This window comes from Vombatus ursinus, unplaced genomic scaffold, assembly GCF_900497805.2.
Source record: "Vombatus ursinus unplaced genomic scaffold, bare-nosed wombat genome assembly UNPS02000582.1, whole genome shotgun sequence".
In the NCBI taxonomy this organism is placed as follows: Eukaryota; Metazoa; Chordata; class Mammalia; order Diprotodontia; family Vombatidae; genus Vombatus; species Vombatus ursinus.
In genome coordinates, this window is record NW_020940360.1 from 26,379,645 (window position 1) to 26,392,922 (window position 13,278).

Below are 13,278 nucleotides of genomic sequence, written 5' to 3' on the forward strand. Positions count from 1 at the left end.
ATTTCAACAGCTATTATAAATTCTGTTTGTTTCCTCACTGTTGGTCTCTTAGTGGTTTACAAGAAATGAGAATTTTTTAAAAAGCTGTTGTTGTACTTCATAGATTCTGCAAGAAAATTGCCCTTTTAATGTTATCTGTTGAGATTATTAAAGGCCACAAATATCAATTAATTAACAGAAATGGAAAACAAGCAAACCTCATGTTTGCTTCTTCACTTTAGCCATTATAGTAACGCAATAGTTGGCAAATTATCAAAATCAGAGAGGGAGGAAGAAGAATGACACAAGCAGGGATGACAGAGACTCTGAGGACAAAGTCTAGGATTAAAAAACAGGGACAGCACCTTCAACTGCATCTTCAGAAGAGGAAAGGGTGGTAGTTACCAAGTAGCCTAGGATAGTATTGCCCAGAATGTTCCACAGAACTCCAACGATGCCAACAATGTGAATAAGGGATGCGTGAGAAAATATCAGTGCTAGTGATATTCCCCTCCCCCAAGACATAAACTATGAAATCATGTGTCAAAAATGCTTAACATACATGGTCACTTTTAAACATGAAAATAGGCTCATTTTCGATTTTACTCCAAAATACCCCTGTCTCTCCTTTTTCCCAGGAGTAGCCCATGCTTCCTAAGCCCCTCAAAGGTGCATTTAAGGGTTCCGTCAAAATATTTCAAATCTCAATATCAAATTAGTTTCAGAAAAAGCTGTTCTACAAAGACATAACCAAACAGTGTTAATTATGTCACAGAAAAACATAACAAGTGGCAAGGGAATGTAAGAATAAAATAGTTTGAAACTTGTCTTAACAAGTAACACCCAAGTTCAATAGCATGAGGCTATCTAGGTCCATATCCTGACCAAGAATCCATATTAACAAGGCTCTAAGACCTGGGTACAATGAATTACTTGAACAAGAAGCAATGAATTATTTGGATAAAAAAGCCTCCATCAAAGATGGGGAATACTGTCTTTTTGGTTAAGGGATCTTCTAATGTGCCTGCCTTTTAAATCTGGCTCTATCACAAACTAATTATATGGCTATGGACAAGTCACTTAGCCTCTCTTGGGTCTAGGTTTCCTCATCTCTAAAATAAAGGTGTTGGAGAAAAGTCATGTTTCTCCAGTCCAACTGTATCATGGACAATAAAATACCTAATTTCTCAAACTTCTATGCCCTCCAAAACCCCTCTGCAGTTTCTTTTGTGTAGAATAGATGCTTAATGAATGTTGAATGATTGTATACTACTCATTCATGCTGTCTCCCCTCATAGACTATAAACTACTTGAGGTCAGGGACTATCATAGTGTCTGGTACATAGGAAGGGCTTGATAAATGCTCACTGATTAACTGTCATAAAAAGAGCAGAGATCTTGCATTCAAATCTATGCTATTTAGTACGTATTTGACCACGGGGAAGGTTATCTTTGGGTTTCCAAATTCTTTACTGGTAGAATGAATGGACTGGTCTAGACCACCTCTAAGAATCCTTCCAATTCTAAATCCTAAAATCCTGTGACCTTGGTTCTCCATGTTTTAAGGGATGAGAACCAGGCATTTGAGGAATATGTGAGAGGGAAGAAATGAAGGAAGAAATGAAATGCATGGAAATGGAAGGACAGGCAGCAAGGCAAAAAAGGAAAGAAGGTCAGGTTTTCTTTTTCAGCTTTTATTATTTTCAGAAGTAAGAATATTTGAGTAGTAAAAATTCTGAAAGCTAGTTTTAAAAAAATGATCCGTGGTTTAGATAGTTGAGAAATATCAGACTCTCTGAAGTCTGAAGATTTCTGAAGTCCCTTCCACCTAAAAAGGTATATGAATCTATAAATTTCATAACTTTTACAGTGTCAACTATTTTGCATTAACTTTTATGGGTTTTTCAAAACACTGTGTAGGGGGGGTTTATAAATTGTTTTCCATGTGAAGAGAATTTCCTAAGTTGGTAATTGGGATTGTGGGAACCATTAGGTTAAGTCAGGGCAAAAAAACAAGACAGAGCAGACAGAAACTGAGAAGAGCCCTCAGCTGCATTGTAGAGGTTCCAGATTTTGAAGGGCATTAAACTACATGATGCACCTGGCCCAGAACTATTAGTTACTTTCTGATCCATCATTTTACCAGTTTGAATTAGCTCAGATTTTGAATTTCACAAAACAGCAAAAAGTACTTTTCAATTTATCTCCACCTTAAGCTGATCAGAATCCTTATATCCTGTAGTTCCCATCCACTGTACCAGCAACCAAGAGTTACTCTCACTGACCCTCCATCAAAAAAATAAAAAGCTTAGACCAAAGAAAACCACCAAAACATTTTAAAGAACATTTTAAAAACACATTTAAAATGCATTATATAGAAAAGAGAGTAATAGAGAGGAGAGAACTGGTGCTGAAGTCAAAGAATACAGGTCCAAACCTCACCTCTGACACCTTCTACTTGGTGACCCAGGGCAAGTACCTTAACCTCCCTGGACCTCAATTTCATCATCTATAAAATAAGGAGATTGGACTACATGGCTTTCCAATTCTAGATCTTATCATATACTCTAATAAGTTAATTACTAGATTCACTAAAAGTGAATCTCTTTTATGTACATCAGCCATGTTTAAAAAACAAAAACAAAAGTTATACATACACCAGTGGAAGTAGAATTGCTTGTATTTGCAACTGCATTCCAAACATTGCTTAGTACAGAGCTCTGTGCTGAATTCCTACTCAAACAGAAATAAACAGTGCCCAAACCGGGCAAATCTGTGAAGCCTTTGAAGTCTGTCTCCACATTCCCAGCTTCCACTCTGCTTTATGGGCTCAATATTCTCTATCACTTCCTCTCCATTAAAATAGTGAAGCATCTGTCATCAGTCATTTCCATTCATTGGCTAGCTGATTACACTTTCACTGAAACTTTTCCCTGGAGTGGAAGTGAAGTGAAAGTCTAGACTGAAGTGTTACAACAGCTTTGCATTCTGAGCCTTTTCTTTCTGATTGTGAGTTGAGTAGCTTTTTGTTTTATTGAAGGAATTAGAGAAATAAGCAAACAAATAAAGTTGGGGAGAGGAGGCAAATGAATCCTTGAATAACACTAGGCTGCCCCGCCCAACCAAAAGGAAACCTGATTTACTACTCTTAGGGTAATTTGAGAGTGAAGAGGAGAGACAGAAAGGATGAGTTGTTGGTCTCTGCACCATAGACAGACTCTTATTCTCCTAGGAAGAACAAGATGAACCTGACTCCTGCTAAATACCTTGTCTCAGAGGTTGCTATTGCTGCTGCTATGACTGCTGTTTGGCAAAGAACATCAACTTTTTCCAGAACCTAGAACTTGCCCTCATCCTAGAACAGGTCTGTTAAGATGCCACCTCTTTAAAACTACAACAGTAAACAAAGCAAACAAACAAAAAAGGCCCCCATCCTTCCACCTATAGCACTTCAGGTCCCCTCTCCTTAACTTAACTCTATCTTTCTGCTCCAAGATCCCAAATACAAATTAATGTTAAACACAAATTAATGTTAATATTGACATAATTTTTGTGAAATTTGATATCACTTTAGTTAAAATCTAAGTTTATACCATTATAATGAACTGAAAGACATCCCTGTGCCTGGATAGAAGTAATATGGGAATGTTATTTATTCCATCCGAAGTTATAAAATTTCTCACAGAGAATGGTTTTACTGGAATACACTCTATTTTTAGAAACATTATCATACTAGAACTATTTCTGTAACTGAAACATAATTATAGAAAAAAAGACAAGTGGTATTTACTCTTAGGTACTGGAGTTTTGAAACATAGAAAACATGTTAACATTCCTCTGCTTCAATTTAGTAGTGTTAACCTATACATAAAACACCTAAGTTAAAGGGAGATAGCATTTTATAGTAGAAAAAGCACTGCTTTTCAGGTCAGTTGGCCCTCTGAGTTCCTTTTCTTCTAGATTTATTATCCTATGACCTGTGTGACCTTGGGTAAGTCACTAAACCTGAATTTCAATTTATTCTTTGGTAAAATGAAAGGGTGGTAACAAGATGGCCTTTGAGGTCCGCTGCAGCTCTAAATATGTCTACAAACAATTTTTTAAACATATAATTCTTCTGTACATAATAACAGTGGGTCACCATTTGAACAAAGTCTGGATATGATACATGTTTTTTTGTGTCCCTATAAACCCCACTTACATGCATTGTAAAATCACATCTAATTCTGAAGTATAGTGAAATGTATTGATAATTTTCTCATGTAACCTAGGTAAATATAAAAAGCCTTTGGGTGTGTGTGACAGGGAAGAAATCATTCCATATCCTTTTAGAATAAAAATATCATGATCAGGACTGGTAGATAAGTTAGAACTAAAGACAAGTTGCGACAAAAACATGTATTATAAATTCAGCACCCTCTGAATCTAATTTTAAAATTATTATGAATTGTGATTTAGTAGCTACTTAATCTAAAAGGGACTTGCATGTGTTCTATTCTAATCCATGCCCTGGTTTTCCTTTAACATTTTCAATCCAACAGTACTCTAAAACATTCATTTTCTCTGTGTCCCCACCATTTAAGTACTGATATGATTCTGTGTGATAATATTCTGTATGATTCTGTATGACATTTTACATGAATTCTGTATCATTCTATTTAATTGTGATATGATTCTATATCATTCTGGATGATATTTTTCAGTGTTTGTATCAATTCACCTGATGAGTATTTTAAAGCACTTGGACAGTGCATGTTCTACTTTTCTAACTAGATCTAACCCTCTTGATGGGAGTGGTCCTATCTTCTACCTCTTCTGATGCCCTTCAAAGGGGTTGTTATACCACACAACACACAACTGTTCTTCAGTAATTGTTCTCTGTGACTATTAATAAAACTGTATCTTTTAACTATTGTGTAAATATATTTATTGCATATGTAACATATGCAATAAATATATTGTATAAATGGATAATGAGCTGGGCTATGAATCAAATAAAGAAAAATGGAACTGGACTGCACTTGAAAACTTGTACAATGTTCTCTATGATAACAGACATCCTGTGGATCCAAAAACCATCTCCTTGACAAACAATATTCTCCCAGAGTGTCAAGAAGAATGGGAAGCATGGAATACCATAATCTCTGAAGAATTAAAATTACAAATGGCCCAAAGGGCAGTAGAAAGACTCAAGCCATAGCAAGTTATCACTCGCAACATGTTTAAGAAGTGGTGTAAAAGATGTTGTCAAGAATATGTGTGACTGGAAAAGAAGGTGGGCTGGTCATGAAGTGAGAATGAGAGAGAACAGATGGACAGCCCAAATGGCATTATATCAATGGAGGGAGTATCCACAGTCATGAAATCACACCTCTACCAAAGGACCTCACTAGAAAGAAAATGGGCAAGTATTTTTTTTTTCCTACAAAAAGCTAGGGATAGAATTTGGGGGAAAAAAAATCACAGGCCTCATTAAAGTCCTATGTATGTTATTATTTGGTACCTTAGCAATAAGGGTCTCCTAAATGGATGCAAGTGAATTACTAACCTTTAATTTTAGAGAAGTCACCTAAACTCTCTGGGCCTCAATTTCCTCATCTGTGAAATGGAGGGATTATATGACCTCAAAAGTTCATTCAGTTCTGATAGTGTAGGATTCTACCAATTTTATTGGACAGAGGAAAGAACAGTTAGGAAAAAGGAAAGTAGTGGAAAATGGATTAAAAAATAACTGGAATCAATACACTTGAATCTCTCCCTTTTGAAATTATTAGATGGATAGTTAGATAGACACTTACATACATATATGTGTGTGTAAATTCATATATTTCTATTTACATGTCTTTCCCCTCTCCCTGCAGAATGTAGGTTCCTTCAGGATAGGGACTATTCTCATATTTTCCTTATGTCCCCAATGTCTAGTACAGGGCTTGAAACACAGGAAGCTTTTAGTAAGTGCTTGTTGGATTGTATTATTCAGTATTACAGTCTCAGGTAGCAAATGGCAAAGTCAGTACAATTACCACCGAATCAGACTCTCCAATGATTAAATGTTGGGGGAAGGGAAGGCGGTAATGAAAGTTAAAAGCTTGAAACGCGCGTGAGCGCATACACATACACACACACACACACACACACACACACACACACAAAGAGAACGTTAAGCATAAGAATTTTCTTTAACTCTCGACATTTGAGAATTTAGAGATACTCATTAAAGAAAGGCCAACTCAACTCCTCATTCCTCCAAAGTACATTAACTGATGAGAAATGGATGGCAAAAGAATGTTGAAGGTAAGATGTACATAGTTCCTACTTGCAGTTAAAAAAAAAAAAACAACAACAACACACTAATTAAGTAGAGAAGAATCATGGCACAGTAGAAATAGCACTGGATTTAGAGTCAAAAGACCTGTGCTCAAGACCCTGCTATGCCATTTACTACCTGGATGAAAATTTTGGGCAAGTTATTTAACCTCTGAATGCCACAGTTCCTTCCTCTGTAAAATGAGGACATTGGATAAGATGATCTCTTTCATCTATAAATACTATTATTCTATAATCCTGTTGGATTCCACAAGTTGGAAAAGGGGGCATATTTGGGCAGTGTAGTGGTAGATATTTTCAGTTTTAGACATGTTGAGCTTGAAGTGCTGGTTGAACAGCCATGGAGAGATACCCAACAATCACTTAGAGCTGTGAGACCAGGGCACAGGGGAGAATAAGGCTGGAAACATAGATTTTGGAATGTTCTACTTAGTGATAACAATTAAAACCATAGGAGTGAGTACAGAAGAGAGGAGTAAAGAGAATTAAGAATAAAGGCTTAGGGGATACCCAAATTTGGAGACTAGGAAAAGGACAATGAATAATCCAGAAAGACCTGGTGGATTGTCAAGCACTGCCACTCCTCCTTATCTTTTCTTCTCTATTCCTCCAGAAAAGAACAACAAAAATGGTCCAATTATCCTGGAATACACTTAGCTTCTTATCCCCTTGGAAAAATGAACCCTGAGACTGAAGGAGTAATAAGGTGAAGGCAGGAAGTACAAGACTACTCTTTCTAGAAGTTTAGTAGTAATGAGGGGAGAGAAGTAGAATGAAAGCTTAAGAAAGTTGCAGGATCAAGGAAATTTATTATTTTTTGTTTGGGTTTTGTTTCTTTTATATTTTGGATAGGGGAGACCTTAATATGTTGTCAGGCAGAGAGGGAGAAGAAAGGGAGGGACTAAAGACAAGTGAGAGGGAAAGGAAACCATCAGCATCCCGAAAGAGATGGGAAGGGATGGATGGGATCCCGGTCACAAGTGGAGGGAGCAGCCACAACAAGGAGGTAGAACACCTTCTTCTTTGAAAACAAAAGAGAAGAGGAGACCATAGGGTAGGTGAAAGGAGAACTCAGAAAATATCACTACACATCCAAAACCATGACTCTGTTGCCCTGTCACTCAGAGAAGATGGTTTTCTGATACAAATACTGATTTGAAAAGTCAGAGATTATAAGCAAAAAATTAAGCTCCATAGTCGCCTTTCACCATTGCTCCTCAGTTTTATAAAGGTATGGTGTGTGTGTGTGTGTGTGTGTGTGTGTGTGTGTGCGTGTGTGTGTGTGTGTGTGTGATGAGACAAAGGAACAGAACTGAGAAGATTTTAAATTATGTACTCTGGTATTTTCACACACTTCTGTTGACTAAGTCAGCTGTCAACTACCACATTCAAGTAAACCTATCACTTGGACTTTTCATCTCTCTGAAATGACATTCTGCTGGAAGAAAGAATAACAAATTAGATGAAGCATCTTTCAACCCTAAGATGTAAGTCAGGCAAAAGCATCTTTTACTCCTTTTTGCTTGTGAAGCTAAGGGGCAATAAATGGATGGCAACCAAGCCCCAATTTAGCAAGCACTAACTGGGCCTCTGCTCTTGGAAGTGAGATAGAAGTGCCTATGGCCAAGGAAAAACCACTAGGAGCCCTGTACAACAGCAACAGCAGAGGGGAAATTGGAGGAAAGCAGGGCACTGAGGCAGTAGACAGGCAGTAGCTATGAAGAGAGAAGGAGGCTGACCTCCCATGAAGCAAGCTGGGCAATTTCTCACCTACTAGCCCCTAGATTTGAGGTTACAAGGGCTATCAGACCCTATCATCTCTTCTCTTCAATCCCCAAAAGAATACAAAAAAGACAGGTAACCCCAACAATATGACCTACACATACATGGGGATGGAGGGAATCAAGGATGCAAGTATTAGTTTTTTCTTTAATCTTTAGAGGTAATTTAAGCCAGCATGAGCACAGATACTCCTAGGGTTTTTCCTAAACTAGGCTTTTGGTGCTTGATGTTTTGAAATGATAAAAAAGAAAAAGAAAGAAAAAATAAAACACTGAGTGGCAAAAACAGAATAACAAGTGGCAACAGTTACTTCTCTGTTTAAACAGACTTTCTCACATGTCTATGTGACTATGTAAATATATACATATATCACATCATATATGGGTATATACCTATATGCTTACCCATACGTGTATCATATTTGGCTATTGTAATTTTTTTACAAAAGTTCAGTATGAATTATTTTTAAATGAAATGTCAATCACTTTTAATGTGTTCAGTGTAAGAAATGGTATGAGCTAAACTGAATGCATGTTATTTTATGCAATTATTTTAGAAGAAATTTCAACAGGTTAAATCTAGTTTTCATGTAATAAAGAATTTTAATGTGATAGTTAAAAGTTATCTTTCATACGGATGATCTTTCCAATTTGTGTTTTTAATCACTGAGTTACATAGAACAAGATTATTTGAAGAGGACAACTGGGACTTTTATAAGCAATATTATCATAATAGAAATTATGTACAATTAAAGACAATCCAATTTATGAGTATACATTACTGCTATACTGATTACTTTTTAGTGTTAAAAAATTATTGCTATACAACAATTATTCCCCAGGTTGGAGAGTTGGGAGGTAGAGGTAAATTATTTTCATATTTACATCCAAAAGACGCTTCATTTGATAAAAATCTCTTAAGTGAAAGATTTTATATACGCTGAAAATAAACTAAATATCAAGAATTATATTTTACTGGCTAAATCCAATTTAAAAATGTTTTGCTAAAACTACCTTATAATAAAATGGAAACTATGCACGTGAAAATAGTCTCAGTCAAATGCATACCAAAAGTCTGTGCTTCCTAACATGTCAAAAAAAATCAACCATTTGGGTGCCATATTGTGTGCAGTTCAGGTGGAAGAAAGGTTAAAGTTTTAGTTGAAAAGTAAGTTAGCAATGAAATTCATTTTTTTATCATGAGGGCTACAGTAGTGTGATGCAAACAAAAAGAATTCCAGTATCTGTGTTTTAAGAAAGAGATTCTCTTTTTTCCTGTTCAGCCTCTTTTTTTTAAAATAAATTCACAGAGATGTTGAACAAAAACCGTGTTCCCTGCATTAATTGTATGGGTTTGTTTCCTTTTTTTCATTTTAATTACAATGAAATAAAAAAGTTAAAGTAAAAAATGGTTTTGAGGTATACCTACTTCTCTGTCCTGTGCTTTGATAATCACTGAAAGGCACTGAATAGCATTTGTCCCTGAAGCAGTTACATCTTTTATTGTACCAGTAGGTTTTAGAGATTTAAATCTATGTTTGAGACAGAAATTACTAAATCAATCTCTAAATCAAATGCCTTTTTTAAAATTTCTACTCTTAATATTAATGCTTTGTCAACAATTCTCACTGGAATTCTAATTTAAAATGCAAGCATTTTTGCAAAAAGATCCTGCGCTGAGACTTCTAAGGATAGTTCTGACTCAGAGTCCATACCTACTGAGTGCTAGATGAGTATTAGTAGGTGAGTGTGGGTGACAGATATTAGTAAATGCTTACATGTATATTTTTGTAAGCATTCGTATTTGTGCAAAGTGGATTTCTAATAAATTAAATGCTGTACTGTTCCAAATTAAACACTGTTCCCAGCATATATTTGTGCACACAAATATATATTTGTTCCAAATTAAACACTGTTCCAAGCATATATTTGTGTATACATACATACATACACACATATTTAAAACAGGAGCCATTCACGTCATCTTTTTGGGCTTACTAGAGAAGCAAAGATCAACCTTACCCATAAAAACTATATCATTTCTGAGTGGGCAAAAAACAATCTGAATGTATAAAAATAATAATTACATCAAAGCCTTTACTTCTATTCTCTTTTTACAAAAACATATTTTAGGGTTTATTAGGTGTTCCACATTTTTCCTTTATCAATATATTTCAAGACCAGATATTTCCTATCTGAGTGAAAGGAAGCTAACAGACGTGAGTATGAATAATTAATCTTGCTAATTAAACAGACTCAATGAAAGGAATTAAAGAAAATGAATGAATTCAAATAAATGAATGAATGAATGAGTTCAAAATATGAATTCAAGAAAACCACTTTAATGCTTTAAAAAAAAATGGACTTTCTTCCAAAATATTTTCTTCCTACTCTCCATCCTGACTCATGGTATTTCCAAAGTTCATTGATTAATGGCTACAAACTTCATTCAAAGGCCTCTCTGAAAAGTATCACAAAGCATTCATTTACCACTGCTTACCACATTTCAAAACATGTGAACAACTTAGAAATGCTGCCCATACAGCTATTATGATAGGCATGCTGCAGAAAAACATGAACAAGGAATGAAGAGCTAGTCAAACGTCATGGAACCTCAGGGACTCAGACATACCAGTAGAAGATTTTAATTCACAATGTCTTTATACTCCAGTTTTCAGCCTTTCCAAATCACCCAGAAGCCACACCAGCACCAATAACAGCACTAGAACATTTGCCACCTGCCTCTGAAATAATACAGTTTTCCTATCCACAGTGATAAGGTAATTAATTTAAATAAGCCAATAGTCTTAAATAGATCAATTTATGGTGAAGTTGTTAAACATACTAAAACAGATTTTCCAGGCACATGTTAATTAATGGGGTGGCAGTAATGAGCTTAAAAGGAAAACGGCAGTTGATCTGAAAATTTAGAAAAACTGAGCTTTTTCAGTTTTCTGATATACTGGGGGTAAATAGGCTTCACCAAAGAGACATCTTCATTTAGCCAATGCCTAGTTAAATTACGCAGCCTTCAGTTTCATAGCAATGCTCTAAAAATATATGCTGTCAAATGCTTAAATTTGGGATACATCTGGCATGTCAAATTATTTGGAGGATTGTGGTTTTAAATGTAGTGTTGGAGGTAGTGTGTTTGGAAAGAACTCACTTATCATTCTAGTGCTTCATAAAGAATCAGCACAGAAAACAAATGTAAGTTCTAGTCTGCTGCTACCATAGAGAATCAATAGTCATCTATTTAATTTGCTAAGACAATGTAAATTAGTAACTTCCAACCAGATGGGTGATGTACACATCAAACAAACTGCAACCTGTTCATTATGAAAATCCCGTCAGCACACACAGAGCTGCCTGATGACATTTTATCTACTGTGGTTTCCCCATTAGTGGTTATGAAAATTGTCCTGAGGATTTCTGTACAAAGAAATGGGCGTTATAAACCCATAATGGTGCAATCAATTTCAACTATTCATCTTTTATATGTAGACTTATACAGGCTTCTGTGTATTTCTATGTCTTTTCATTTGGGAGGGATAAAACATTCAGAAAAAAAAATGACATACTATTTTCTTTCAATAAATCATTTCTCTGCAGTCATTAAGCCTCTTTTATTTAACTTACAGTTTCTACCCTATTTCTATGGCAGTGAAGAAGTATGCAAAGTGAAAAAAGACAGAATCAACAGAAAAAGAAAGTATGCATTCACTGAAAAACAAAACAAAATTTTTCAAAATGACTCTAAACATAAATTAAGTTTACCCATTGGGAGATCTAACTGGCATTCTGGTCATTTATATGGGCCTATGTGACTATGTAGCCTGCTGTTTGATAAAAAATGATTACTAACCATAGGCACCCACAGAGTAACAGGATATATATAATATTGGTGATGTCTCAGACATACAAAGTGCCTTCTTCAAGTATGTAAGCTTCCTTTTCATGGTAAGCAGACATCATTTTTCATCCTTTAATACTTTTGCTTCCCAAAAGTGGTTTATTATATGAAATGTACTTTGCCATTTTCCCTCATGTTTATTTTAATAATATCAAAAATAGCAAACATAAAATAAATGGTTATATTTTGCAGGGGTGCACAGTAACCAAAACATTGCTGATGTGTTCTTGTCTTTGTTAAAACCTACAGTAATCTTACCATTACAGCATCATTTACTCTGCTTCCTAGAAAAGGAGAAAGCTAAAGGAGATTCACAATCACCCATCATCCTTCCTGGACACGGACCCCTCATCTCAACCAAATTCATTTCCCAAGTCCATCAAGTTATATTCTTTTATCAAACAAGGCATAGAATTAATAGTGCTATTGCCAGGTACAATATTGCCAACTGCTACATTTAAAATTTTTTTTATAATTTAAGATAACGTAAAATGAATTTATTCTTATTCATACAATTGAAATCCACAGAACACTTCCTTCCAATGGAAAAATCCATTTCTACTAAGCCTCTGTTCTGTCAACATTTGCATGGTAGATAATTATTGCCACACTCTAAAATCAGAATCATTTCTATTTCCCCATTTCATCTCCTCTTCCTCCAAGAAAATAAGGTAAACCAAAATAAAAAGGACTTTCCACTAAGGCTTAAAAATGAAGCAGGCAGCCCAGCCCTCACAAACATACAGTACGTGCTTCTTCTCCAAGAACACAACAGGCCATGTGACCTAGCATGCATTGGCATACTGGCAACCAGAAACTATGATTATTTCCAGGGGGAAAAATATGAATCAAATATTGCAACTTCAGCTAGCCTGCTGGAGATTAGACCTGGCCCTACTGGCCCCAGGTCCTGAAGTATCAGCAGGTAGCATCCCATACCCACAGATCTTATACCCTTGCAATCCAGAAGTACAAGGGGAAGAGTTAAGAGCCGAGTGTTAGCCAAGATTTCCAGCATTAACTTGAGTCCCCTTTCCTTCTGTGGGTTAAATTCAGACCCTTTTGGTCATTTAAACCTTCTTTGTGGTTCAGCGTAAGAATCACTCTCTCAGAACTCTCAGCTTTGATTGGAGACTCTGGTTAAAATTAAGAACTTCAAACCCAGATTTGAAAAAGTGAAACAGATGTCCTGTTTGTTAACTATAAATGGCTCCTTAAGGAGAACTCACTCCTCTCTCTCTCTCTCTCTCTCTCTCTCTCTCTCTCTCTCTCTCTCTC

At 35.8% G+C, this 13,278-nt stretch overlaps 1 protein-coding gene across 1 annotated transcript in view; it reads right to left on the minus strand.

The window, feature by feature from the left end:
* SIM1 (SIM bHLH transcription factor 1) overlaps nt 1-13,278 on the minus strand; it is a 75,027-nt gene that overhangs the window by 42,939 nt on the left and 18,810 nt on the right. The gene's annotated exons all lie outside the window — the stretch shown is intronic.